This window comes from Crotalus tigris, unplaced genomic scaffold, assembly GCF_016545835.1.
Source record: "Crotalus tigris isolate CLP2741 ecotype Arizona unplaced genomic scaffold, ASM1654583v1 scf7180000023617.9722795, whole genome shotgun sequence".
Lineage (NCBI taxonomy): Eukaryota > Metazoa > Chordata > Lepidosauria > Squamata > Viperidae > Crotalus > Crotalus tigris.
Window position 1 is genome coordinate 205,267 of NW_024100081.1, and position 19,626 is coordinate 224,892.

Sequence of the window (19,626 nt, forward strand, 5' to 3'; positions counted from 1 at the left end):
TATACAAATTACAAACAGATTATTAGATTTTGCAGCTAACTCTATGGTTAGTTCTCAAAAGCTGAATGTAATATTTATAAGCAGGCATCGTAAGGGAGAGTTTATAGTGCACTCCCCTTAACTGGTAGCATTCAAATGTGTCTGATTTCATGTCTAATCAGTTTTGGAGGATCCCTGTTTTGAATTACAGAAGGTGAAACTCAACATAGCTGAAGGGTACCAGGATGGAGAATTAAGCAATGGTGTAGGCAAAAGCATTCTGCTGGGGATACAACTGGTCACAGAATCTGCTTAGGAACCAAAAACTGCAAATCACATCTCTTCTTTAGAATAGCATCTGTGTCCTGAGCTTGCCAAATAGAGCAAAAGAGTATTGGGGAGTGGATAATAGAGCAGAGTAGACCTAGAGGCAATTTGGCACAATCGCTATATCCCAAATGATGTTGGTTTTAAATTTCAGTTTTTGGAACCTTGAAAAGAATATGAAAAGCCATGCCGCATTTTAAACTGATATTAATTTTCTAAAGGGGTTACATTAATTTATATCGTTTTTTTAAACAAACCTGTGCACAAAAACAAAGACACAGAGAGAGGATATTTGCTACCATTGTGAGAAAAAGGATCAGAAATCTTCACTAAATATGTAAGATCCGTGACAGCACTTTAGAATCCCTACAGAAGTGGATAATAGGGGCCAAAATTGCAGGTGTGTGTTTCTGGCTTTAATTTCTTATTAATCCAGCCAAATGATTCTTTCATACATGTCTTCAGCCATAATAAAACTCGTCCATAAGTTGTTAATTAACAGGCGAGCACTGAAGCTACACTGAGTATCTAATTTCTTATGGAATCTCATTATAGATTTTCAAAGAATCAAAATGTTCATTGTTATTTTCTCCTGCATGAGAATTATTTGAAGAGTAATTTCTCCATTTTCCTACTCTATTATAATATAATCATAGTAAGGCAAAGACCTAATTGGAGTGGGAGAAAATGAACCACATATTATCCTGGTCCAGTAAGTTTCTTAAAGCTAGCAATGTGAAACTAATATCTACAACATGGTCATATATGTTTTGAACCAACTAGTGCAAACAGATTAATTTAAAGGACAATGTCTTTGCCATTAGCAAAGACCAGATTTTATATGTAACAGAGTTGCGCAAATTGTCAAGAAGACAGTGTGCTTTGATGAATTCAGACAAAGCAATGCTGCTTAAGGTGTTTCATCAAGCAAAGAAAGCTTTTGTTGCTTTCAGTTTCTTACTGAGGGTGAGATACTTGCTTTGCTTTTCTTCTTCACCTTCCTGACAATAATTGCATAATCTTTGTAGTGCCAGCACTTCACTGGGACTATTCAAAATTGCCTTGTGCAGGCTTAAAATATGACATGTGGCACTATTGTTAAATTTGCAATATTGTGCCTTATCCCAGAATCTAAGCTCTTCAAAGACAGAAATGTACACACTTGAGAACAAGGAGAATGAGGCCCTAATCCCAGATTATTTGGAAATAATCACTAACCAGTACCATGTGTGTGTGTCTGTGTGTATACAAACACACACACAGAGAGAGAGAGAGAGAGAGAGAGAGAGAGACATATGTTTTTGTAGATTTTCACGGGTACAGGTATGCAGGTCTTGGCGTATTCGGGTCTTTTCCTGTGTAAGATTGAGAGTATCTTGGCGATGTTTTGACGAGGTCCCCACTCGTCATCTTCAGGCTGGGGTCTTCGGCTTCGTGCTTGTGTGAGCAAAGTGTGATCAGAGCTGCCGTCTCTCTATAAATATTGTGTGGAGTTCTGGCTTAGTTGCTGTAGGTGGGTTGGTTGGCTGTGTTGGAGTTATTGTTTGTGGATTGTTCGGCTGTTTTGTAACATCCTGAGTAGCTGAGGTGCTGGCTGTGTGCCCATTAGTCTTTTGTGTTACCAGGTCGTTACAACACAAAAGACTAATGGGCACACAGCCAGCACCTCAGCTACTCAGGATGTTACGAAACAGCCAAACAATCCGCAAATAATAACTCCAACACACTCCACACCCCCCCACCAATATTTATAGAGAGACGGCAGCTCCGATCACACTTTGCTTGCACAAGCACAAAGCCAAAGATCCCAGCCTGAAGATGACGAGTGGGACCTCATCGAAACGTCGCCAAGATACTCTCAATCTTACATGGGAAAAGACCCAAATACGCCAAGACCTGCATATATATATACCCAAAATGTCCGTTGCGAAGCAGGGCAGTTTATCCCATTTGATGACATTTTTTGCCACAATTTTTAAGTGTATCACTGCAGTCGTTAAATGAATCTGGCTTCCCCCCTTGACTTTGCTTGTCGGAAGGTTACAAATGACCCTGGAATAGTGCAGCTGTCATAAAGACATGCCAGTTGCCAAGTGCCCAAATTTTGGTCATGTGACCATGGGGGAGGCTGCAACAGTCGTGAGTGTGAAAAGGGGTCATACGTCACTTTTTTCAGTTCCATTGAAACTTTGAACAATCACTAAACAAATGGTTATAAGTTGAGGACTATCTATATACCCAAATCAGAGCAGAAATTATTTTTTATACCCGTTTTTTAAGATCTCTTCAGGAATGTGAAATCATTCTGGAATTATTTAACATCTGACTTGGCTCATAGGATTGTGCAAAGTCTTTTAAAAAAAGCTTCTATTAGAATCTTGAAAAGATCTATATTTTTGCAAGGCTTGTGTATCTGCTCTGGAAGGTGATCCAGGGTATCTATATGCATATCCAGGTTCAAAGGAATATCTGCTCAGAGGACTTACAACAGCTTCTGAAGGAACCATTTGGCCAGGTCTACTACAGAAAGTTCTGAATGAGAAGAAGTCTTTCAAACATCTATCCATGGATTGAGAAACATCCCAATGCTTTCCACAGCTCCATTGGCTAACACAAAGTGGAAAACTGGAACTGTTTTTTTTTTTTTTTTGGTAAGGTCTTTCTACTGCTCTCTCCCATATAAAGGAAGGAGAAGGGTTTTAAGGCTAAAAATAAAATGAAGAGAATTACTGTATATGCCGGTGTATTAGGCGACCCAGCATATAAGACGACCCCAGTCTTTGGCGCCGAGTCGCATTCCTAGAATGTCGTCTTATACGCCGGAAGCGACCAGTATTTCTGGCATATAAGACGACTCGGCGTATAAGATGACCCTGTCTTTGGCGCCGAGTTTAGCGCTTGCAGAAGTCGTCTTATATGCCGACATTTACGCTAATAGCAAGACCAGATAATCTTGGAAGAGAACAATTAAGTAGATCAGGATTTTTCATTAAGTACCCTTTATAGTAATGTGTATCAAACAAGATGCATGTAATATTTGGGACAATTTTATTCTTACATTTAGTTATCAAATTCACATCTAACTTGCACCTAGCTAATGTGTAGAAGATGTGAATAGAAATACAGTTGTTGTTGTTGTTTTTATATTTGTACTTTTTCAAATTTTATAATGTAATTTCCTCCAATACCCCCATCAAAATGAGTACATTTGGAAAACAAACATAAAGAAAAACTGTATATGTTTACAGGCATGAGAGAGAGGGGGGCAGGCTGGCTAGCAGGCAGACAGGTAGACAGACAGGTAGATGATACAGAGATTCACAGTACATACACATATAAAAATGTGAACATGAAAAATGCTCTGAAGTTTCATGTGAACTTTTTTTTAAAAAAGGAAATTGATATGAAATGAGAGAGAAACTGATTGGAAAAATAATTTCATTTCTACTAAAATGCATCATAGGAGAACATACATTTACACATATAAAGGGAAGGAATTGTATCAATCTGGGGTAGAAGAGAGGGACTGTTTCATATATATACAAAATCAGCCAGACTTAACTTTGCCGCTTGATACATTCTGCTATGTAATCAGGTATGTGAGAAAATCTGATGGTCTGACCTATCCAGACTTTCTCCACAGAGATTTCATAAAGAAAATCAACTTGGACATCTTGCCAGACATAGTTGCTTTATTTTCCGTGAGAAGCAATTCTGTAGAAATAGTTGCTGGAAAGAATCTGGAGCTAGCGATGTCTTATAAAAAAAGAAAAAGAAATGGTTATTGTATGAATTGCATTTTGCTCCTATTATTCCCAAGGAAGTCAATGTAGTATATATGATCACTCCTCACTCATTTGATTTACAAGGAAGTACACTCTTAGAAAGTTCCGCTTTGGGATCTTTCTGTCAAAATTAAACACAGAAGCCCCTGGGAAGATATTTCAATCTGTGAAGCCATGATTCTAATTTCCTTATGTTTCATTCTAATTGACTAATTCTCACCATAGGTATCTTCTAGAATAGGGGTGTCAAACTGCTGGCCCACAGCTGGATGCGTCATGCCAAAACCATGCCCACCCCATTGCTGGCAATGGAGAAAAAGTCACAATACGTCACGACACCTCACGTGACGTTGCGAGTTTGACACCCCTGTTCTAGAAGTTATTATGTCACATCCATCATGACATCACCACACAAATAATGATGAATTATATAAGTGGAATAAGTTGTGTCATAATGTACATTGTGTGCAGTACATAACTGACATCATTTGCACAATAGTGCCAGGATGCCCATGGTGTTCCTTGACCCCATAGTTGTAGAAACTGGTGGTTCTCATTTTTCACTATTGGCAAATGCAGGATGTCCCAAAATCCTCTTTTGGTATCTAGATTTTAAAATCTCCTAATAAATTTATAATTTATATAATTTGTATAAATTTATAATTTATAATATTTACCTCCTTTCTTTATAGTATTTTAGCTTTATGTCTAGATTAATGAAGAGAAGGACGAGGGGGGACATGATAGCAGTGTTCATAAAGAAGAGGGAGTCAAGCTATTTTCCAAAGCGCCTGAAGGCAGGACAAGAAGCAACGTGTGGAAACTAACCAAAGAGAGAAGCAACCTAGAACTAAGGAGAAACTTCCTGACAGTTAGAACAATTAACCAGTGGAACAACCTGCCTCCAGAAGCGGTGAATGCTCCAACACTGGAAGTTTTTAAGAAGAAACTGAACAGCCATTTGTCCGAAATGGTATAGGGTTTCCTGTCTGAGCAGGGAATTGGACTAGATGACCTCCAAGGTCCCTTCCAACTTTATCATTGTTGTTATTATTATTATTATTATTTATTCAAATTCAATTCAAATTCTTCCTTATATGCAAATGCTGAACTACTGATATGCTAAGTTCCTTCTAAACCACCTTTGATGTTGTGACTTTCTAAATTTAAATGATACATTTTTCTCATACATGGTCTGATATTTGATTTCAGTGGTCTCGGCTGATATGGAAGCTAAGAATTAATAGAATTTCTAAATACGCCTCATTTCTCTTATTTTGGTTAATACCCTTCAGCAGTTCTGAATGATTCAAAGCTTTACATTCATAATTTATCCATGTATAACTCGGCAATTCATTGCATTAATGTGTATACAACTAACTAGTAACATGTAGATAATATAAATACTTAAATATTGAAATAAAAATACACATCAACAGATTTGGAATTAAATGACCATTTGAATCCACTCTAATCGCAGCATGCATGAAATTTGGCAGGAAAGATGTTTTCAGAAACACACTAGCAGTATTACAAATAATTAGATACAAGGAATATTTGTACATTAGAATAATGATGTGGATTAAAACATGCATGGCTATTTTCAAATTGCTTTTAAGCTTGCATTATTGCTAACAAGATTTGAGAAGTGTGTGGGGGGGGAAATCACAGTTAAAACCTTGCACGTGTGAATTGGGCTGGGTAGATAGCAAAATCAGTGGGCTGAAGGCACCTGCTATCTGTCTAGATTGTTTACAGTTGGATGTCTCTGAATGAAATTTTATTGGCTGTTCTTAGGGATAACCTGAAGGAATGTAGTTGATCAGGAGTTGGTAGCTGCATCTGATAACCATTCACCATGGTAAACTTTTGGACAGTCTGAGAGAATTGAAAGTGGGAGGGTCATGTGTCACAATGATTCAACTACTTCCTATGGAAGACAGATCCAGGGTGGAGGATCAACATCTCAGTGCTCATCCCGCTCTCTTATCTTTTTAACATTATATTAATTTGCTGTTGAGGTATCATTAATATGGGGATGATTTCCAGTTATGCATCTATACCCCATCTAAGAGGAAATTCAATGGAAGTCACAACTCAGTGACTGGGCCTGTATAAGGGACTGTATGGGATGAAACAGGTTCAGATTAAATTTCAGCAAGATGAAATAGCTATTCATCCATAACCCATCCACATCCAGGACAGTTCCAGGATCCAATCCATCGATTCTGGATGCATTCATACAGTATATACCCCATATCCAAAAAGAGCAGGAACTTCAAGTAGGTTAGAGAGCTACATGTGGACACTATGCCCAGGAAAGTTTTGTTGCCTAACTGGTATCTCAGACTTCATCATTCCTGAAAGAAGATGCTAGATATCAATAAATTTCTGGGTACAGTTCAAAGTATTGGTCATTGCTTATATAGTCCTTAATAGCTCAAGTTCTCATTATCTAGGGGGCCATCTTCTTTGATCAGCCCAATGGCTTATCTCTAAGAGGATAGGAAAACTGAATTTGTTGGGCTAGTTCAACCTATAGAATATTCTCCTCCCATAGCCCAGAAGTTCGCTTCCCTGATACTCTTTTTGGGTAAGTCTTCCCAGTCCCTGCATTTTTCCAGTCCTAGTAAATTTTGCTCTAGATCAGGAGATTTTAAATTGTTTCAGGCCATGCAATTAAAAAAAAAATAAGCAAATTTCCAGAACCCCTGTTCAAGAGGCTAAACACTTGTGAAAGAAATTGCATTTGAGTGAATTTATATATCCAGTAAGAACCACCCCTAGGAAGAAAGCTATTTGGCCACTGATTTCCTGATGCAGAAAGATAGGCGGGCATGGCAGCAGGGAAACTGCCCAACAGGAGGGCAAGGAACCTTCTGTCTTTGCAAAATGTAGCCAAAATCTCTTAATTCAGGCAGGATTTTCTTGAACTGGCTTAAAGTCAAGCCAATATGCCTTTGGATTATTCTACCTTTCATCCCTTAGATGCCATTAGGTGGTTCCTGACCCTTTCGGAACTTAAGATCGTCTTCATACGATAGTTGACTTGAATTAAAGTAACAATTTTGAAGCATCAGTCTAACTATGCACAGATGGAGTCACTTTTATATGGCTGACTATACAAAAATGATGGAATAAATAAATCCTGGGTGTGGCTTCGATCCCTAAATCTCATTTCAACATTGATTTTTTTTTTTTAAATAGAATTTGGCCTCAGTGATAATGTTCAGTTAGTTTTATCTATGGCTGTTCCAACAGGACGATGCCTTTATGCCTTCATGATGACACAGAAAGCCTAAAGGATAGTTTTAGCTGACAGATGGCAAGCACACAGTCCAAGGGACACTTTATATCAACATGATGCGATGAAATTCCTGTTTTTAGGTTAGCGATTGAAGTGGCATTCTGTGCAAAGCGATTTTAAGCGAGGAAGGGGAAAAGGTTTTATTTGTCTTTAATTGTTAACATGTCCAATAAATTGTTGAGAAGAGGGTAATTTGTTTGTTCATTGGCAAGAATATGGATTCCTTGCTTGACCCTTTGCAAATTCAATTTTATTTAATTGACATTGTTTACCAATTTTTCTCTATTACATTAAAATCAGGAGTGAGAAGAAAATTAATTTTCTAGCACAAATCCCAACCATGTACCATTAAGAGTAGGTTGGAGAGATAAAAATTCACAGTGAAATGAAAAAAAAAAGGAACTTGGCAAAAGAGGATGGGGTTTTTTTTTGGGAATACCATATATCCTCAACCTGAAGTGAATAAAGAAGATAGATCAGATGTTTGAGAGAAAGTTGATTTTATGTTCTATATCCTATTCAGCATTAAATACTTGCACATTAAATGCAGACTACATTAGTCTTCAAGAGTCAGGTTCAACTAGAAGAAGTTTTCACTGTTTTAAGGTCAACCCTTTATTTGTGGGGCTGTTTTTTTTTTAAAGACATTTTATATGATTGAATTTTTTGGCCTGTTACTATAAGAAGAGAGATACACATTTTTCCCCTTTTTCTGGTTCTATTTTCTTTAAAAAATAAAATGAAAACAAACTGCCCAAAAGCAAAAACAAAGAAAAGGAACACATACACACACACAGTCACATAGGTAAACATTACAACAGGCAAAGGTTGAAGTGAAAATACAATGATTATTAATCAAAGTTTTAAAAGACAAAACAAAAAAGGGAAAAAGAAAGATACAAAACTTTTTCAGTAAATAGAGGTAAGTTGCATGCACTACAACTGCTAAATCAGAGCCTATACATGTAGACACACATGTGCATGAATGCAAACACGTAACATATGCACACAGACACACACTACTCCCTACACGGTTATTGCAAATGCCCACATGTTAATCCTATCTTAATCTGGTTCTCCTGCAGTGGAGGACTGTTTCTTTACTCCATCTGCCTAGCATTGAATGTTCACCTGGGAAAAGTGGAAAGGACTGCCAGGGTGGAAAAAGTCCTAAGTTATAAATCTGTGTCACTGGTGTGGAAAGAATGTGGAAACTGGAATATTTATCAGTATTTATTCTTTATTTTTCAAGTGAAAATAATAGGAAAATTCTTGCGCTAAAGGAAGTGTATCAAACAAAGCAAATTATATATATATATATAAGACATATATGTTGTTGCTGTTGTTAATTGCGAAGTCGTGTCCGACCCATCGCGACCCCATGGACAATGTTCCTCCAGGTCTTCCTGTCCTCTACCATCTTCTGGAGTCAATTTAAGTTCACACCTACTGCTTCAGTGACTCCATCCAGCCATCTCATTCTCTGTCGTCCCCTTCTTCTCTTGCCCTCAATCTTTCCCAGCATTAGGCCCTTCTCCAGTGAGTTCTTCCTTCTCATCAGGTGGCCAAAGTATTTGAGTTTCATCTTCAGGATCTGGCCTTCTACAGAGCAGTCAGGGTTGATCTCCTCTAGGACTGACCGGTTTGAACGCCTTGCAGTCCAAGGGACTCGCAGGAGTCTTCTCCAGCACCATAATTCAAAGGCCTCAATTCTTTTGCGCTCAGCCTTTCTTATGGTCCAACTTTCACAGCCGTACATTGCAACTGGGAAAACCATGGCCTGAACTATATGCACTTTTGTTGGCAGGGTGATGTCTCTGCTTTTTAGTATGCTGTCTAGATTTGCCATAGCTTTCCTCCCCAGGAGCAAGTGTCTTTTAATTTCTTGGCTGCAGTCCCCATCTGAGGTGATCTTTGAGCCCAGAAAAATAAAATCTGTCACTACCTCCATTTTTTCCCCATCTATTTGCCAGGAATTGAGAGGGCCGGATGCCATGATTTTGGTTTTCTTAATGTTGAGTTTCAAGCCAACTTTTGCACTCTCCTTCTTTACCCGCATCAAGAGGCTCTTTAGTTCCTCTTCACTTTCTGCCATTAGAGTGGTATCATCTGCCTATCTTAGGTTGTTGATATTTCTCCCGGCAATCTTAATTCCAACTTTTGATTCATCTAGCCCTGCCTTTCTCATGATGTGCTCTGCATATAAGTTAAATAGGCAGGGCGACAGTATACAGCCTTGCCGGACTCCTTTTCCAATTTTGAACCAATCAGTGGTTCTGTGTTCAGTTCTCACTGTTGCTTCTTGACCCGCATATAGGTTTCTCAAGAGACAAATGAGATGGTCTGGTACTCCCATCTCTTTAAGAACTTGCCACAATTTGTTGTGACCCACACAATCAAAGGCTTTTGCATAGTCAATGAAGCAGAATTAGATGTTTTTCTGGAACTCCCTAGCTTTCTCCATGATCCAGCATATGTTCGCCAATTTGATCTCTAGTTCCTCTGCCTCTTCGAAATCCTGCCTGTACTTCTGGTAGTTCTCGATCCACATACTGCTGGAGTCTAGCTTGTAGGATTTTAGCATAACTTTACTAGCATGTGAAATGAGTGCAATGGTGCGATAGTTTGAACATTCTTTGGCATGCCTTTCTTTGGAATGGGAATATAAAATGACCTTTTCAATCATGTGGACTTTGTTGAGTTTTCCAAATTTGTAGCAAATTTGAGTGTAGCACTTTACTGCATTGTCTTTAAGATTTTGAATAGCTCAGCTGGAATACTGTCACCTCCACTAGCTTTGTTGTGCTCAGATTTCTAAGGCCCATTTCACTTCACATTCTAGGATGTCTGGTTCGAGATCAGTGACCATCTCATTGTGGTTATCTGGGATGTTAAGCTCATTCTTGTATAGTTCTTCTGTGTAGTTTTGCCATCTCTTTTTAATCTCTTCTGCCTCTGTTAGGTCCCTGCCATTTTGGTCCTTTATCATGCTCATCTTTGCATGAAACGTTCCCTTCATATCTCCAATTTTCTTGAAGAGATCTCTGGTCCTCCCTATTCTGTTGTTTTCTTCTATTTCTTTGCACTGTTCATTTAAGAAAGGCATTCTTATCTCTTCTAGCTTCTCTCTGGAATTCTGCATTCAATCTGGGTGATCTTTCTCTTTCTCTTTGCCTTCGGCTTCCCTTCTTTCATCCGCTATTGCAAAAGACTCCTCAGACAGCCATTGCTTTTCTTGCATTCTTTTTCTTTGGCATGGTTAGTTGCACCTCTTGTACAATGTTGCGAACTTCCATCCATAGTCTCAGGCACTTGGTATCAGATCTAATTCCTTAAATCATTTGTCACCCTACTGTGTATTTCATCAGGGATATGATTTAGTCATACCTGAGTGGCCTAGTGCTTCCCTACTTTTTTCAATTTAAGCCTAAATTTTGAAACGAGAAGCTCATGATCTGAGCCACAGTCAGCTCCTGGTCTTGTTTTTACTGACTGTATAGAGATTCTCCATCTTTGGCTGCAGAGTACATAGTCAATCTGATTTCTATGTTGACCGTCTGGTGATGTCCATGTGTAGAGCCCTCTCTTCCATGTGTAGAGCCGTCTCTTGGGTTGTTGAAAAAGAGTGTTTGTTATGACCATAGTATTCTCTTGACAAAATTCTATCAGCCTGTGCCCTGCTTCATTTTGTACTCCAAGGCCAAACTTGCCTGTTATTCCGGTTATTTTTTGGCTTCCTACCTTAGCATTCCAATCCCCCATGATGATAAGGACATCATTTTTTGGTGTTAATTCTATAAGGTGCTGTAGGGCTTCATAGAATCGGTCAATTTCATCCTCTTCAGCACCAATGGTTGGGGCATAGATTTGGATTATTGTGATATTGAATGGTTTGCCTTGGATTCAAATTGAGATCATTCTGTCATTTTGGGGATTGTATCCCAGTATTGCTTTTTCTATTCTTTTATTGACTATGAAGGCTACTCCATTTCTTCTGAGGGATTCTTGCCCACAGTAGTATACCTGATGGTCATCTGAGTTAAATTCACCCATTCCTGTCCATTTTAGTTCGCTGATTCCTAAGATGTCAATATTCAGTCTTGTCATCTCTTTTTTGACTATGTCTAGCTTGCCTTGATTCATGGATCTTACATTCCAGGTTCCTATGGAGAAAAAATCTTTACAGCATCGGACTTTCCTTTCACCACCCGATATATCCACAGCTGAGCGTCCTTTCGGCTTTGGCCCAGTCGCTTCATTCTTTCTGGTGCTATTAGTACTAGCCCTCTGCTCTTCCCCAGTAGCATATTGGACACCTTCCGACCTGAGGGGCTCATCTTCCAGCGTCATATCTTTTTGGCTTTTAGTACTGTCCATGGGGTTTTCATGGCAAAGATACTGGAGTGGTTTGCCATTTCCTTCTCCAGTGGATCACATTTTGTCAAAACTCTCTGCTATAACCTGTCCGTTGTGGGTGGCCCTGCACGGCATAGCTTATAGCTTCATTGAGTTACGCAAGCCCCTTCGCCACGACAAGGCAGTAATCCATAAAGGAGAAGACATATATATATATATATATATATATATATATAATGTTGAGTCCTTGGCGCAAAGCAGACACGAGAAGCAGTTGGAGTTCTCAGTTTTCTTTATTCTGCGTTCAGCTTACAAGTAGATGGCTTTCCTTAAGCTTCCCAAACGCTCGCAGCCTCTTATATAGGCAACTCCCAGGTAAATGTGTTACTTTTCCCGCGCCAGCACCCGCGCATGCGCACGGCGCTGGCGACAGCCTGTCTTGTCCCGGGCAGCCTTGCACCTGCCCGGGACTGCCTGCAAACGCCCGAGCCGTTTGCAAGGCTCGGGACATAACACCCCTTTCCCCCGGGCTGAAACTACTACCAACATATAATCATTTGTTCTATACAGCGTTCCGCTCCCCAGTGCTTCCATTGTTTGCTGGCTTTTGCCTTGCCAGCAATGTTATATAATCCTCTAGGTACTTAGGAGATTTCTTTGCTCTCTGTGACCTTCTCAGCTCTGGTTTACTAGCAGGAGTTCCCTGACTGGAGGGAGATGTGAGCCTGTTCTCCTTATTTTGTCTTGGTGCCTTCCAAGGGCTGTGCCCTGATGCCTGGCCTGCTTGCTCGCCCACCGGGCTCGTCAGGCCAGAGCTTCTGTCACTTTGTGACCTGGTTGACCTGCCTAGCTGTAGACCCTCGGGCCCCCTGAAGTGATAGCCACTGCTGGGCGTCTCTGTTGAACCTCCTAGGTCCGTCCAAGACCTGTCAGGAGGCTGTCCATTCCCTGAACCCCGTTCTGTGTCCGGGCTTGTGTGGGTTTCTGTACCTTCCCAAAACTCAGTTATTCCCTGATTTGGGCTAGAGGTGTTGTAGTCGGGACTTGGTTCCTCGACCACCTCCCTGTATGTTTGACCCCCTGTAGGATTTGGGGTAAGGTCAGGCCAACCTTGGGGATTGTGCGCCAGCTCTCTTGCGGGGACTGATTTGTTGGGATGCCCCCGGGTATCCTCCGTGACTGGAGTGCTGTGTGATATGTGTGGAAAGTGAGTATGCCCCCGGGGTGACTCCCTGGCTGGAGTAGGCGTGGATGCCTGGTAGTTAGGTAGGCTCATAGAATTCTTGTTCGGAGCTCTCGCGGAACCCTGGGATGGGCCGTTTGTGGCTCCATCAGTGGAGATGGGCAGAAGCTCGTGCCCTTCCCTTTGCTCCAAAGGGTCCCCCTCCCCCCCTGGAAAAGACCCAGGAGTCTCAGCTGGAAGATGCCGCCTAGGGCGGAGTTGGTCATTGTGCCTGCGCAGGACACGACCGTTGTCCAGAGCTACCTCGTAGGATAGAGGACCTGTGACCCTGGAGACAGAAGCGGGGACCCATGTATGACCAGGCCCGTAATTGCGAGTCCAGACCGGGGCACCCTCAAGTAGTTGTCTAGGTGCCCTAGGATGTGAGGTAGATGAAGGCAATCTGTCCGGATGCAACCGGTCAAGGTTAGTAGTAAGTTGACGCCCCCAACGAAGTTCAGCTGGACTTCTCCCTGTAGAAGTGGACGGTGTGGTGCGATAACTGCAATTAAGACATCATCAAAGTAGGGCAAACCCCCGGTATGCCCCGCAGTGTGTTTTCCATTACGCTTTGGAAAATCCCAGGAGCGACATTCACTCCAAACTGCAGCCTTTTTACCTTAAAGGCTCCCCTGTGGGTCACAATAGTCTGAGCTCTAGCAGCATCATCATCAACAGGCAGCTGTTGATACGCTGGAGCTAGGTCAAGCTTTGCAAAAACGCGCCCCCCCTTGAGGGAGGCAAGAATGTGACAGAAACAGGAACAGGATGGCATGTTGCGCAATGCCTTATTCAGAGTGTCATTTGTAGTCAGCACAAATTCGAATGTCCCCATTTGCTTTAGAGGCGTGACACATGGAGGGTTCTCCCAAGGGACTGAATCAACAGGTTCTAGGATTCCCAGCTTGAATCAGTTTGTCTATCAGTGTCAATTTTACTCTTTTAAAGCAAAGGGACCCTTCTTGCTTTAATTTAATGGGAGTGACAGTGGGGTCTAGCTTTAAGGACACAGGGGGTCCTTTGAATGTGCCCAGCTGGGGGCTGAAAACATCTGCAAATTCTTTGCAGACTTCCTGTAGGTCGAGTGTTTGTAAACTGTTGAGTCCTGTGACGTGTATCCTCAGGGCCTCAAACCAATCGAGTCCTATGAGACTCGTTCGTTCACCCCCTACTACTAATAAGTCTAGTGGACCTTCAAAACTCTTGTATTACACGTTAAGGGTGGCCTCCCCCTTAACACACACTCTTGAATTTTGAAAATCTGTTAACACAATGTCAGAAGGCCTTAACTTGGCCTGAGTTCCACTACCGGAACAAATCTTCCTAAATGTATGCAAGGAGATGATTGAAAGGGCAGACCCTGGGTCCAGTTCCATAGACAATGGAACCCCTTGTAGCTTCACCTTGAGTGACAGCTTTTTCTTAATGGGCTTGTGTGTGCCTGTCCTAAGGATGCTTCTTCGCGAAGCGCAAAACCCTACCCTATTCTGGCTGGGGAATCTGGTACCTTTCAGGCGTTCTTCTTGGGGTTGTGCCTTTCGTCGGCTCAGACACACAGCTGCAATATGCCCTTGTTTGCCGCATGACCGGCAGGTAGCGGAGCGGAACTTGCAGAGGTTTCCCTAGTTTTTTTTTTTTTTTTTTTTTCTCTGGCGACCTCCACCGCCGAGCACTTGGCGGAGGTGACGGCTCCCCTTCTGATTTTCTTCCTTGTGGGGTGGAGACGGTCGACTTCCTCGTCCGGATCGTCCTCGGAGTTTCTTTGGACATCTTCTGGTGCACGGATGCAACCTCTGGACTGTTTCTGATCAGCCGCATGTTCTTGACAGCGCCGCCTGCTGCTTCTTCTGCGGTGACTTCCCTTAAGGCATCTTGGTAGGACAATTCTTCTTTAGTGAAAAGTCTCTGTTGTAGATCTTGATGCCTTAACCCGCACACGAATCGGTCCCTCAGTCGTTCTTCGAGGTCTTTGAATTCGCAGTGCTTGGCGGCCTTCCGTAATGCGGCGATGAATTCTTTGGCCGACTCACCGGGCCGTTGATCCCTCTGCTCGAAGGTGTGGCGCCATGTGATGACGGACATCTTGGGGTGGAAGTGCTCCTTCAGTAGCTTCTTCAGATCTGCGTAGCTGACAGACTCTACTGGAACAGGTGCTGCAAGGTTTTCTGTGATGTCGAAGGCGTCTTGACCGCAAACACAAAGCAGGGTGGCAGCCTTCAAGCTCTCTTCCCTCACTTGGTTTTCCTTGAAGTAGTTCTCCACCCTGGCTACGTATGACTCCCACCGCTCTGGATGTGAGACGTCGAATTCCGAAAGCCTTCCGATTTTCGCCATCTTCAGGAGACGGGTCTATCAGCCAGCCTACCCCCAAATGCGCACTGGATTGGAGGGTAGCTGCCGAGTCGACGCCGTTCCGCCGCTCAGGACTCACTTGGGTAAGCTTACACTTCTTCCTTTCCAGGCGGTGTAAGGCAATCCCATCCTCGTCGCCAGTGTTGAGTCCTTGGCACAAAGCAGACACGAGAAGCAGTTGGAGTTCTCAGTTTTCTTTATTCTGCGTTCAGCTTACAAGTAGATGGCTTTCCTTAAGCTTCCCAAACGCTCGCAGCCTCTTATATAGGCAACTCCCAGGTAAATGTGTTACTGTTCCCGCGCCAGCACCCGCGCATGCGCACGGCGCTGGCGACAGCCTGTCTGGTCCCGGGCAGCCTTGCACCTGCCCGGGACTGCCTGCAAACACCCGAGCCGTTTGCAAGGCTCGGGACATAACAATAGAGAGGTTTTCGCAGGTGTTTGTATGTAGGTCTTTGGTTGTTCGGGTTTTCTCCCACGTAAAATTGGAAGTGTTTGGCGACGTTTCGACACAAGTCCCACATTCGTCGAAAACGTCGCCAAGACACTTCAAAATTTTACGCGGGAGAAAACCGAACAACCAAAGACCTGGTCTCCCAAGATACACAAAGAAGGAACACCACTCAGACCTATGTCAGCTCCATAGGCTCACCTCTACAAAACCTAGCTAAATTCTCGCCAACAACTCCAAGCCCTATGCAGAATCATCACCTCACACGTAAAAATTCATTCCAGTTTATAGAGATCATAAAGAAACAAAACTTACAGCCCAGCAACCTACTAGTGAGCTTCGATGTCATATCCCTCTTCACCCAAGTGCCTATCAAAGAAGCCTTGACAGCTATTCAAAACAAATATAAACCCCCCAAACACATCTTAGATCTGACCAACCACTGCCTATCCAACACATACTTCATCTATAATGGACAAAAATACAAACAAACAGAAGGAGCACCCATGGGATCACCCCTCTCACCTGTCATTACCAACCTCTACATGGAACACTTTGAAACCCAAGCTCTAGAAAAATCGGATCACAAACCCAAACTCTGGCTCAGATTATGTAGACGACACCTTCATAATCTGGCCACATGGGAAAGAAAAACTGGACAACTTCCTCACACACCTCAACAGCCTACACCCCAAAATACAGTTCACCATGGAAACAGAAGCTAACAACAAACTTCCCTTCCTGGATGTCTTAGTCTACAAGAAATCCAATGGCTCCCTAGGACACACCATCTACCAGAAGAAAACACACACAAACCGCTATCTACACGTTCTCTCACACCACCACCCAGCTATCTCTGTACACCAAGCATCTGCACGCTCTCTCATCACAGATCAACTCTGTAGCCAAGACACTCATCTCCAGAACAAAACGCTTAGCTGACGAACAACACCTAAACCCCGAACTACACACTCTCACCAATGTACTAACATCCAATGGATTCCATAGAAATAAGATTACAAACCTAATCCAAAAAGAAACCCCCACCAAAATCCAAGACAAAGAACAAGAAAACGGCAAAGCCCTCCTCCCATACATAAAAGGCACCACAGACAGAATCAGTAAGATCCTCCATAAACACAACATCAAAACAGCATTCTGCACAAACAGAAAAATATCCACCATCCTTAGAAACCCCAAAGATAAAATTGAATTAGAAAATCAAGGAGTATACGAAATCCCATGCACCACTTGTCCCACCACATACATCGGACAAACCAACAGAAGAATAAGTGCACGCATTGAAGAACATAAGAACTCAGTCAAAAAAGAGGAACCAACATCTTCCCTGGTCCAACACCTTAAAGCCACAGGACATGAAATTGACTTTAAAAATACCAGAACCATTGCCAAAGTGAACATTTTAATAACAGAATAATCAGAGAAGCCATCGAGATAGAAAAACGCCCACACAGCATGAACAAGCGAGATGATACCTCCCGCCTACCAGCCATTTGGAAACCTGCCCTTATTGACAAACGACTCCCTAACCCCAAAATCTTAAACCCCTCTGCAACTCAGACTAACCTGAGCACAACCAAACAGAACACTCCCCCAGACACTCAGAGCACAGCCAAGCCCCTAACCATTCAGAACACACCTCCACCCAATCAGAACACAGCCAAGCTCCCATCCAATCAGTTCATACCCTCACTGGCAGTTAAAAGGAAGAAACAGCTAAAACCACACATTGCTGCTCAAAGCCAGAAGCTAAAAACACCAGCCTGAAGATGACGAATGTGACTTCGTCGAAACGTTGCCAAGACACTTCCAATTTTACGCGGGAGAAAACCCGAACAACCAAAGACCTATATACAAATACCCGCGAAAACCTCAGAAAACAAATATATATATATATATATATATATATATATATATATAGGATTATATATATATAGGATTATATATATATAGGATTATATATATATAGGATTATATATATATAAAACTTTATTAAATACTGAGCTTTTGTCAATCCACTGCTGATGTCGTCAAAGTATAAGCTAGTAGCTAGTAGCTCATATTTGGGAAATGTCTTAAACAGATAATTCTAGCTTAATGATGGTTGCTTAGCAACTGTTCAAAGTTAAGGTAGGTCCCCGAAAAGGTAATTATAAACCAGTTCCAGAGTTTTGATGGCCATGCACACTAGGTCATGTGATTGCATTTTGGACACTTGGCAACTGGCTCAGATTTACAGCCATTTGCAGTATCCCCACAGTGATGTGACCACAATTTTCAGCATTTTATTTCTGGTTTCCAGCAAAAACAAAAAAAACTCCTCCTATTGCATAAAATAGATTCATTTAATGATCTCCACTTTAGCTTAACGTGACCTGAAGAAGGTTGTAAAATCAGATGTCGTGACCCGCTTAACAACTACCACAATTTATGATTGTAACTCCCGGCACAATTATGGTCATAAGTCAAGAGCTCTCTGTAATTAATAATTTGTATATGTGTGTTACGTATGAGTATGGGTAGATATATACTTTCTTTGGAGACCAGGCAATAGGATTTTATTTTAAATGTGGATCAGTGTGCTCACAGCAAAAAAAATGACAATAAAGCTTGTCTTGTCTTGTCTTGTCTTACCTCATCTCATCTCAGGTGATCAGATCTTCATTTTTTAGAACATTTTAAGTACATCTACTCCAGGAAACATGAAGGAAATCTTATCCTGAAGACATAATCTAGCAGCCATGACTTTTTATCATTTTATGGTGGCTCTGCAAAATATTGCTTCCACAACAGCTATGACACTTTTTAACTATTAAACAAATTTAAGACACATGTCCATGCACTGATCAAGCTTGTTCCACTGAAACAAAGGAAAACTGGAAGCCCCAACATTGAACAAATCTAAGGGCTGCAAACCTACAAAGATGTGAATGTGTTACCTTTGTTTCCCTCCCTTTTTTTCTCTGACTCTCGTAAGACCCAGAGCTGAATATTTTGACACAACTGCACAAAAGGTCTTTTTTTGATATGTATAATTTAATCTCTATTCTTTTTTTAGAAGTTTATGAAAAATAAATAGAAAAGCAGAACACCAAGCAGAGCTCCAATAGAGGAGATATCTGTAGCTCAGGGGTGAACTGTGGCTTCTGAAGTGCTCACTGAGTTTAGTGGTTTTCTTGCAGACTTTTCATTACCCAGCTTGGTAATATCATCACTAACCCGGTGGTACAATCAATCTCAGAGCCCATCAAGAATGCTACTAAAGAAAGCCAGCATAAAAGAACCCTGGAATACCAAGCTCTTAATAAAGAACAACATTAAAGCACCAATCAAACAATGAAAAGTGGGAAAAGAAAAAGACTTCTTCCAAAAATCTCTTAAATCTTTTGCCCTAGTGATTAACCAGGCTAGAAAGCAAAAGACCATGAGTTCAAGTCCTACCTTAGCCATGAAAGCTGGCTGGGTGACCTTGGCCAGTCACTCTCTCTGTCCAACTCACCTCACAGGTTGTTGTGGAGAAAATAGGAGGAAGAAGGTGTGTTGGATTTGTTTGCCACTTTGAGTTTTTTTTAAAAAAATAATAAAAGAAGGATACAAAAAAACAAAAAAAAAAGACTCTAACAGAACTGAACAAATTGCAGCATTAAACACCTAATAGATGTGCTAAACATATTAATTGACTGGCTTACAAAAGATGCCTCATCTACAATATTGTTCCAGAACAAAATCTCACATAATATTCCTCAGCCACATTGAAATATTAATTGATGAAGGAAATCTATTTCTAACCAAAGGGAAAGGAAAAGAAATAAATAGAACCTTGAAA